Source organism: Ovis canadensis, chromosome 16, assembly GCF_042477335.2.
Source record: "Ovis canadensis isolate MfBH-ARS-UI-01 breed Bighorn chromosome 16, ARS-UI_OviCan_v2, whole genome shotgun sequence".
Lineage (NCBI taxonomy): Eukaryota > Metazoa > Chordata > Mammalia > Artiodactyla > Bovidae > Ovis > Ovis canadensis.
Genome location: NC_091260.1, coordinates 27,900,780 through 27,911,390, shown reverse-complemented (window position 1 = coordinate 27,911,390; position 10,611 = coordinate 27,900,780). Strand labels below are relative to the sequence as shown.

Sequence of the window (10,611 nt, the reverse complement as noted above, 5' to 3'; positions counted from 1 at the left end):
GGTTAAGGAGTTAAATAAGGAGATCATCACCTGAAATTTTCTTTTATAAATGAAATTATATACCTCCAAGAGGTCTGGATTTTAAGAAAAATCTCATACCCATTCAAATGCCTCTTTGTAATTTGACGCATTGCAGTAAAACTGCCCCAAGTAAGAGTTGGAGGTTACTCCAATCTGTTTCTCACAGCTATTTCTGAACTACAGTTACTCTTTCAACAAAGATTTATTGAGCACCAGTATATCAAGCAGTGGGGATACCTCAGGAAATAAAGTAGATGTGATACAGTGCTACACCCTCATGGAATTTATAGAGGAGACTTGTGACAAATAAGATAACAGGCAAGATAGTTACAAAAGTGGTACCTGTACAAAGATGATAATATAAAAGGGTAACAGGACAAGCGTGTCACATCCAGGGCAAGGAGAAGGTAGCTGGTTTGGGTGGTCAGGGAAGTCCTCTCTGTGGCGGTGATGTTTGAGATGAGACTTGAATAGTAAGAGGAACTAGCCCTGCAAAGATCTGGGGCAGAGCATTTTGGGCAGAAGGAGAAGAAAGTGCCAAGACCCTGAGGCAAGAACAAGCTTGGCGAGTTCTAGAATCTGACAGACTGGAGAGGGTGGAAAAGCAGGGCCAGATAAGGTCAAGGAGGGAGCTAGAAGCTAACCCAACCAGGCCTCATGAGGTAACGGATAAGGGTGGATTTGATTCAAAACTGCAGTGAAAAGCCACTGGAGAATGAGATTTGTGTTTTTAAATATGTGGGAGAAGACTTTAGAGGGCGAGAGAGAAATCAGTTGCTCAAGTAGGACTGGCTTATTTTAGAGGTGAAGGCAGAAGGATTTCCAGATGGACTGAAGGTTGGAGAGGGTGACATGGAGGTGGGAGATGAAAGGAAAAGAGTCAAACAGGAATCCTTTGTCTTTGGCCTGAGCAGCTGACCGGACAGTAACGCCTTGACAGGAAACAAGGAGGTCTAGGTGAGGCACACTTTGGGGAATGAGAGAGAAAAAAATGAAAAGCTCTATTTGAACATAATAACTTTGAGATTTCTTTAGGCATCCATTAATATCCATTAGAAGCTAATGTCCATTGGAACAAGCCTGGAGCTCAGAGGAAAGGTCAGGGCTATAAATTTAAATTTGGAAATCATTGGCATGGAGGTGGTATTTAAAACTTTGGGACTGAATGAGTTCACTTAGAGAGGTAAGGTAAATGGACAACAGAAGAGAACTCCGGGCTGAGCATGTTTAGAAAGAAAGGAGAGACCCAGGCAACACAGCTGAGGAAGAGCCAGGAATTTAGGGTTGGAGTGCCCTGGAAGTCAAGATAAAAAGTGTCTCAAAATGGAAGGTATGGGGACTTTCCTGCTGGTCCAGTGGCTGAGACTCTGCACTCTCAATGCAGGGGGCCCAGGTTCGATCCCTAGTTGGAGAAGTAGATCCCACATGCCGCAACTAAGAGTTTGCATGTTGAGACTAAAGATTTGCCTGCTGCATCTAAGTCCCAGAACAGCCAAGTAAATACATAAATAAATATATTTTTTAAAAAAGATGGAAGATGTGATTGTTGTGTCAAATGCTACTGAAATGTCAAGTAAGAGAAGCAGGGGATTTTGTGTGAGAGAGGTTCTTGGTGACCTTGATGTGAGCAGCTGGCAGAGTGGTAGGGACAGAAGTCCAGATTGGAGAGTTGAAGAGGGAACAGGAGGTGGGGAAATGGAAGCAGTAGCTATTGACACAGGTGCCAAGAAGTTTTGCTGTCCCTTAGAGGCATGTATTCATCCCCATCCTGATTTAGACCATAAAGAAACCCACTCCAGTGTGCACGTTTCTCTTGTCAGGGTAGGTGAGTACCTCAGATGCCTGACCCCAGCCTCAGTGTCATATACTCAGTGCATCCCCTGGTGGGCACAATGCTGCAAAAAAACCTGAATGAATGCTTGGGATAGGATTGATTCTGCTCTCACCCCAAGAGTGAATAACTTCTGAAGAGATGCTTCCTACCAGGCTCATCTCTCCAGCTCACCATCAAAATCAAAGAGCAAAACACATGGTCAGCTTAAGAGCTATAAATAAAAGCTGATCATTAAATGACAAAAAAGCTAATATAACTTAGATATTAAATAACACAAAGTAAGACATCCTCAAATTCCTATTCATTTCCGTCTAAAACTGAACTAGATGTTTCACCCTCCTTCTCTAGCAGATAGGAATGAACCCTTCTTCCTCTATGGAGATTAAATGGTCTTGCCAACACCAATATCAGTTTTTTAAAAGGTGGAAATCTAGTCTTTTGGAAGAAAGTTTCAGAATCAAAATGTATAACATGAAGAAGATCCAGAGACTTAGTTGCCTGGGGTATCCATACAGACAAGCCTTTGGGGTGCAGTCATAATTGAAAAAAATACTGTGGAGATACCAATTTAAGTCTATATTTTGCAGAAAAGGATAATGTGTAACTCTCAAAATCAAAATAGTCTTGCACTGTGTAGCAGGCTTTCAGAAACGGAGTCCTAATATCCTCTTCATGTAGGGAATATCCTCTTTAAATATCAAGGCACAGCCAAAAGGAAGCTCATAATCTTGGAACAGGGCCGCATTTAAAGACAGAAACCTATAGTCATAGCAGTAAAAACAAGGTATTTCTGATTTCTGTGGGCAAACCTCAAGTGGGAGCAGGAAGTAATGATCACAGTGAGGGAATAGAGAAATAAGAAAATTCTTAGAAGGACCTTGTGAGCATTAGATATCTTCAGAGAGGAGAACATGAAAAAAAAAAATTGTGTTAACCCGGATGATTATGTTCCTTCTGGTGTTTATTGCCATGTACATTCACAGTTTAAAAAAAAAAAAATCCAAATAGGTTGTAGTAGTAGTATGAAAATCTTAAACCTGTTTGTACTTCTTCCTGCAATTTATCTTTGTTCAGAGAGGGGTTGATTTTTCATCAAAGCAAGGAATATATATAAGACACTTCACATTTCAAAACAAAATGTATATAAAGCGTACATGTTATCTGTCAACCAACAACACAGAACATCTACATCTCAGCTACTATTGGTATCCTTTCAGCTGACCTTCACTTTCTTAAGCCTGCTGGATTAAGAGAAGCTCTCCATTTCTTCTGTAAAACCTCCTAATGCCCACACTGTTGTTGTTGTTTAGTCTCTAAGTCATGTCTGACTCTTTTGTGACCTCATGGACTGTAGCTCTGGAGTGGGTTGCCATGTCCTATTCCAGAGGGTCTTGAACCAGGGATCTAAACCATGTCTCCTATGTCTCCTGCATTGGCAGGCAGAGTCTTTACCGCTGAGCCACCTGGGAAGCCCAAAATGCCCACATTGGAAACCATCTAATACATGCTATGGACTTCTGCACACCACCATCCAGTTGAGTTATGTGCTTATCAAGAGTCAGTTATGTTGGTTTCCAAACATGTTTATGCTATAATTTTAACTATGTAAACTGGTGAGATAGGAGGGGCAAAAGAGACCTGTTAACATACAAATTAAGTAGTTGTATACCTTAGAAAGGGACCATAAAAGTGAGCTGGTGAGAAAAAATTACTATCACAGTAGGTGTGGACAAGATAACTGTAAAACACTAGGTGCAATAATCATAAAATTTTAGGAGGATTTTGCACTTGGTGTGAATCACAAGTATTTAAGTTCTTGCTGCACTTAAAAGAAATTGAAAGTAGAAATTGGAGATGATTATTATGGGTGTGGGGTTTTGTCAGATGGAGAACACTGATCACATTCAAAAAGAAAACCTTTGCCTTTCATCAGCAAACTGGTGGGTGACCATAAATGTATGTCTCAGCTTAAAATAACAATTTAAGACACAGAGTTAGAGCTGACTTACTGGTCACCCAATTACCAGTCTCAGCAACACTAGATAAGAGAGCTTCTACTGTACCTGCTAGGGATGTTCATTCTAGAGTCTCTGAGCTGTGCTTCTCACTAGAAGCTTGGCTAAATTATTTATATTCAAGAGAGATATCCTAGAAGTAGGTTAGCCATGAATTTCTCTCAGTTCTATCCCTGGGTCAAGTCAAATCCCCAGAAAAGCTACCATTTTGATCTAGATTATGATGGATATTCCCTCACAGAAATATTTCAGCGTTAGACTCTTGACTTTTATCAAGAATCCATAAAAGAGATGATCATATAAAGACTATCTCTGCCTGGTCTGTCAAACTGCTATTCTAAGCTTTCTGATAGACTATTCAAAGCCTGGTATATGAAGACCCACAGGAAAGTTTCACTCAGTGTTAAATGCCTGACGGCAGCCACATGGGAAAAGTGAGAGATGAAGGAAAGGGAGGGAAATCACAGCCTTGGACGTAACTGTCTCAACTGATTAATTATAAAGCTCCTCTTTCCTTCTGCTTTAACATGTTTTCATGTCAATTTATGAATTTTAAGGGTTGATAAACCTAATTAACATGCATTATTTAACCTCAACCATACATATAGCTAATTTTAATTTATATCAGTTTTAATAAGAAAACAATTTTTTTCAGCTTCAACACTTAACATTTTCCAAACATTTCCACTTTATTGCCCTGACTTAATTTTTATCTTTTGAAAATTTATTTAGCTTCAGTTCAGTCACTCAGTTGTGTCCAACTCTGCGACCCCATGAATCACAGTATGCCAGGCCTCCCTGTCCATCACCAACTCCCGGAGTTGACTCAAACTCATGTCCATCAAGTTGGTGATGCCATCCAGCCATCTCATCCTCTGTCGTCCCCTTCTCCTCCTGCCCCCAATCCCTCCCAGCAAGAGGGTCTTTTCCAATGAGTCGACTCTTCACATGAGGTGGCCAAAGTATTGGAATTTCAGCTTCAGCATCAGTCCTTCCAATGAACACCCAGGACTGATCTCCTTTAGGATGGACTGGTTGGATCTCCTTGCAGCCCAAGGGACTCTCAAGAGTCTTCTCCAATGCCACAGTGAGTAAAATTTGCCTTTTTGTTGCACATTTTTATAAGTTTTGACAAATGCAGACAGTTATTCAAGCACCACCACCATCAAGATGCAGAAGAGCTGGGACTTCCCTGGTGGTCCAGTTGGCTAGGATTCTGCGTTCTCAACGCAAGGGACCCGGGTTCGATCCCTGGTCAGGAAACTAGATCCTGCATGCTGCAACTAAGACCTGGTGCAGCCAAATAAATAAATAAATAAAGTTTCTTTAAAGATACGGAAGTGTTCCATCACTCCAAAACATTCTCTCATGCTACCTTTCACAGTCAGTTCTTCTGGGAATCCCCAGCCCCTTGGCAAACGCTGATCTGTCCTTTGTCCCACTATTATTGCCTTTGTCAAATGTCATATAAGTAGAATCACATAGCATGTAATCTTTTAACTCTGGCTTCTTTCTCTCCTCTGAGATTCCACTTGATTCTGCTTGAACATCGTCCATGTCATTGAATGGTCGTTCCTTTTTATCGCTCAGTAGTGTTCCATCGTACAGATATACCACCTTTTATTTATCAATCAACTAAGTGAAGAACATTTGGGTTATTTCCAGTTTGGGTGATTCTGAATAAAACTGCTGCAATCATTCACATACACGTTCTGGGGAAAACATAATTTTCATTTACTTGCAGTAAATACCAAGGAGTAGAGTGTCTGGGTCACATGACAATGATGTATTATGTATTTAGCTTTGTAAGACGCTGCCAAACTGTTTTCCCAAATGACTGTACTATTTTGCACTCCAGCCAGTATGAATAGGAATTTCTGTGCATCCTTGCCAGTATGTAGTACTGTTAGCTTTTATTTGTTTTAGCCATTCTAAAAGCATATAGAGGTATTTCATGTTTTCAATTTGAATTTCCCTTTGGCCACCTCATGCGAAGGGTTGACTCATTGGAAAAGAATCTGATGCTGGGAGGGATTGGGGGCAGGAGGAGAAAGGGACGACAGAGGATGAGATGGCCAGATGGCATCACTGACTCAATGGATGAGAATCTGAGTGAACTCCGGGAGTTGGTGATGGACAAGGAGGCCTGGCGTGCTGCAATTCATGGGGTCGCAAAGAGTCGGACACGACTGAGCGACTGAACTGAACTGAACTGAACTGAATGACTAAGGATATTGAGCATCTTTTTATGTGTTTATTTTTCATCCGTATATTATCTTCAGTGAAGTGTCTGGTTAACTCTTTTGCTTAATTTTTGTTATTTAGTCATTTGTTTTCCAAATGTTGAGTTTTGAGTTCTTTGTATTTTCTGAATAAGTGTCTCTTGTCAGGTGCATAATTTGAAAACATTTTTTCCAGTCTGAGGTTTGTATTTTCAATTTCTTAACAGTGTCTCTCTGGAGAAGGCAATGGCACCCCACTCCAGTACTCTTGCCTGGAAAATCCTGCGGATGGAGGAGCCTGGTGGGCTGCAGTCCATGGGGTCGCGAAGAGTCAGACACAATTGAGCGATTTCACTTTCACTTTTCACTTTCATGCATTGGAGAAGGAAATGGCAACCCACTCCAGTGTTCTTGCCTGGACAATCCCAGGGACAGGGAAGCCTGGTGGGCTAACTCTATGGGGTTGCACAGTGTTGGACATGACTGAGCGACTTAGCAGCAGCAGCAGCAATAGTGTCTTTTACAGAACAATTTAAAAAAATTATTGATGAGCTTCACTTTATCAATCTTTTCTGAATCATGATGTTGCCTTGTTTAAAACCTCTTTGTCTAATCCATAAGAACAAGGACTTTCTCCTGTGTTTTCTTTTAAAACTTTTGCAGTTTTATGTTTTATATATAGGTCTGTGATCCATCTTGAGCTAAGTTTTGTAGAAAGTATGATGAATAGGCTGAGTTTATATTTTTGAACACAGATGTCTAATTGTTCAAGCTCCATTTTAAGTTGATTTGCATTGTTTTAAAAAATCAGTCAAATCTAATTTTAATGATTATTTATAATATTAGAAAATTTGAAAAATTCAGGAGAGTAAAGAAGAAATAAAATCACTCAAATATCATCAAAGAATAACTACTAATTATATTTTAGTATTCTTCTTGTTTTCTAAATGCCTATAACTGTACTACATAAGTTAAATAATAAGTATTTTTACCATAATATGTTCATTGCAGAATTTAGAAATTAAAGAAAAAAGCACAAATATATTCTTGAATATATACTTTGTTCTTTTGTCTACATACTTAGTAAAATTTTACCACTTATAAATTTTTTTACATTAACAAGTCTAATAAGTTATATCCCATATCTTTAAAGTTAAGACCGTGTATACCATTTTATAGGATATAATGTATCCAATCCTTTATGATTAGTTTATTTTCCCTTTTTTGCCAATTATACTGTCAAATAATCCATCATAAAATTTACAAATATATCTCTTAATTTCCTTAGTGTCAATTTCTAGAGGTGAACTGTGGGTCAAAGAGTATTACTATAATGACTTCCAGAAAGACTGTACTAATTGATTTTCTTCAGATTGTCTAGGAAGCACCTAAGATGAAGTTAGATATTTATTGGCGAAGACATTTGTGAAAGGTTAAGTGTTCTTGCCTGGAGAATCCCAGGGATGGGGGAGCCTGGTGGGCTGCCATCTATGGGTCACACAGAGTCGGACACGACTGAAGTGACTTAGCAGCAGCAGCAGCAAGGGGAGCGAGGGGGTTCCCAGGTGGTGCTAGTGGTAAAGAACCTGTCTGCCAGTGTAGGAGACATAGGAGATGCAGGTTGATCCCTGGGTCCAGAAGACCCCCTGGAGGCAGGCATGGCAACCCACCCCAGTATTCTTTCCTGGAGAATCCCCATGAACAAAGGAGCTTAGTTGGCTATGGTCCATGGGGTCGCAAAGAGTTGGACACGACTCAGCGACTAACACACACACACAAGGGGAGTGAGAGCAGAAGTACAAAGGAAAAGATTTCAGCAGGACTGACACCTATGAAAGAAGTGTGGAGGGAAGTAGGAATGGGTAAGCACAGCCTCAGACTGCAGTGCAGCACTGGAAAAGCCTTAGCCAGGTCCATGAGCAGCCCCTGAGCGAAGGAGTCCTGCATTGGAAGGAGTGGCCAGGGTCTAGTGGCCCACTGTGCTCGGTCACCGGCAGGGAGCTCTGCAGAATGTGGCACTGGCATGCACACCTGGGCGGATCCCGTAAGTAGAGCAGCCGGAGGCCCTGAGCTTGCTGCACTGCTCACAGCACATTCTCTCCCGGGGGGCTGCCATCGTTACTTCCCACCATAAGGATGTTAACATTACTCTTAAAGCATACCCAGTGTATCTCATTTGAAAATAGTATCTCATTTTTTTTTTAGTTTTCTTAGTAAGTAATATATTTGTACTTATGTTCATTAACACTTTATATTTTTGCATTTGGTCATTCCTTATTTATCATCTTTGCCCTTTTCCTACAGTGGTATTAATTTTTTCAGTACTTTTAAACTCAATATACTAAATCTACGTTTATTCTTTGTCTGTCAATCTTTTCTCTGCCAGTTCATCTTTTTATTTTTCTATATTTTTGCTTAGAAAGAGCTTTCCTAAGTCAAAATCAGAAATACTGTTTATTCTATTTTTAAATGATTTTTTTCCTTTTTGCTTCTTGTTCTAGTATATAATCTATAGTAGGCATCCATTTATTTCTAAATGTTAACCAATTTTCAAAGTACTATTTTTATAAACAATCTATACTCTTTCTCTCTTCTAAAATGCCACATTCATCAGCAGCTTCTTATCTCTTGTATTTAGATGCTATGTTAGCCAAAGAGTTGAAAGGTCAGAGTGAACCCCTGTGTATCACACATCTTACCCAAAGCCAAGCTTTACAAGTTATACAAAGGGTTCTGTCAAAAACCCATCACAGATGATGCCTATTCACTTTTGGAAAAGCCTGAGTCCATCAGATACAGCTTCCCAGAACTGCCCCTTTTTCCCGCATTAGGATATGTTTTGGTTTCAGATTAACAACTGAGTTCTGAACAATTTATGTGAACATGCTGTTCTTATACACACACACACACACACACACACAGAGGGAAAAAAAAACCCATCATCTTGATTTTGGGGTTCTCAGTTTTACATTTTTTTAGCTAGAAAATGCTCATATGACTACTTCCCAATCTCTAGCCAGCCATGCCTCCATCAAGCCATAAACTGCTGGTTTATTTATAATACACAGTCTAGACAGCCCAGGTCTATGCTGCCAAAAAATGTTAGTATTTTAGATAGGGACTCTTGGGTATCTTTCTACTAATAAATACCATTAGCATGTTTATAAGTAGCTCTGGCTGAGGTCAATCGCTTTCCCCTAGTAAGGAGGCCAGGAATCCCAGACCCACTGTTAACTCTTTACTTCCCATGTGAGCATCACTTGATTTACCACTAAAAGGTAATATACACAATTACTTTTGTATCCAATTTACATGTTTCTTCCAGCACCATGAATTGAATACTCTGAATTTTACCACTAGAATTCATCAGCATCTATAACATCACAGTTTCATCACCAAAAAATTAATGAATAATGCAAATCAAAACTACAATGAGATATCACTTCACAACAGTCAGAATGGTCATCATCAAAAAGCCTACAAACAATAAATGCTGGAGAGAATGTAGAGAAAAGACAGCTCTCCTACAGTGTGGGTGGGAATGTAAACTGGGGCAGCTACTATGGAGAACAGTATGGAGGTTCCTTAAGAAACTAAAACTAGAGCTACCATATCATCCAGCAATCCCACTCCTGGGCATGTACCTGGAGAAAATCATAATTCAAAAAAGATACATGCACCCTAGTGTTCATAGAAGTACTATTTACAGTAGCCAAGACATCAAGCAACCTCCATGTCCATCAACAGAGGAGTGGATAAAGACTATGTGGCATATATATAAATGGAATATACAATGGAACAAAAGGATAAAATCATGCCGTTTGCAGCAACATGGATGGACCTGGAGATTATCATCTATCAAGTGAAGGAAGTCAGACAGGGATAAACAAACCTCATATGATATCATTTATATGCAGAATCTAAAAAAAATTATACAAATGAACTTATTTACAAAACAGAAACAGACTCACAGACTTAGAGAACAAAGTTATGGGTTACCAGGAGGGAAGGGTGGCAGGGAGGGACAGATTGGGAGTTTGGGATCGACATGTACACACTGCTATATTTAAAATAGATAAGCAACAGTTCAGTTCAGTCGATCAGTCGTGTCCGACTCTTTGCGATCCCATGAAATGCAGCACGCCAGGCCTCCCTGTCCATCACCATCTCCCGGAGTTCACTCAGATTCACGTCCATTGAGTCAGTGATGCCATCCAGCCATCTCATCCTCTGTCATCCCCTTCTCCTCCTGCCCCCAATCCCTCCCAGCATCAGAGTCTTTTCCATTGAGTCAACTCTTTGCATGAGGTGGCCAAAGTACTGGAGTGTCAGCTTTAGCATCATTCCTTCCAAAGAATACACAGGACTGATCTCCTTCAGAATGGACTGGTTGGATCTCCTTACAGTCCAAGGGACTCTCAAGAGTCTTCTCCAACACCACAGTTCAAAAGCATCAATTCTTTGGCGCTCAGCCTCCTTCACAGTCCAACTCTCACATCTATACATGACCACTGGAAAA

At 40.1% G+C, this 10,611-nt stretch overlaps 1 protein-coding gene and 1 non-coding gene across 2 annotated transcripts in view; both read left to right on the top strand.

Annotated features, from left to right (window-relative positions):
* Positions 1 to 10,611, top strand: part of RGS7BP (regulator of G protein signaling 7 binding protein) — a 105,895-nt gene that overhangs the window by 27,808 nt on the left and 67,476 nt on the right. The window lies entirely within an intron of this gene.
* Positions 5,060 to 5,133, top strand: TRNAE-CUC (transfer RNA glutamic acid (anticodon CUC)). Its single transcript has one exon. It is a non-coding gene; the product is annotated as a tRNA-Glu (tRNA).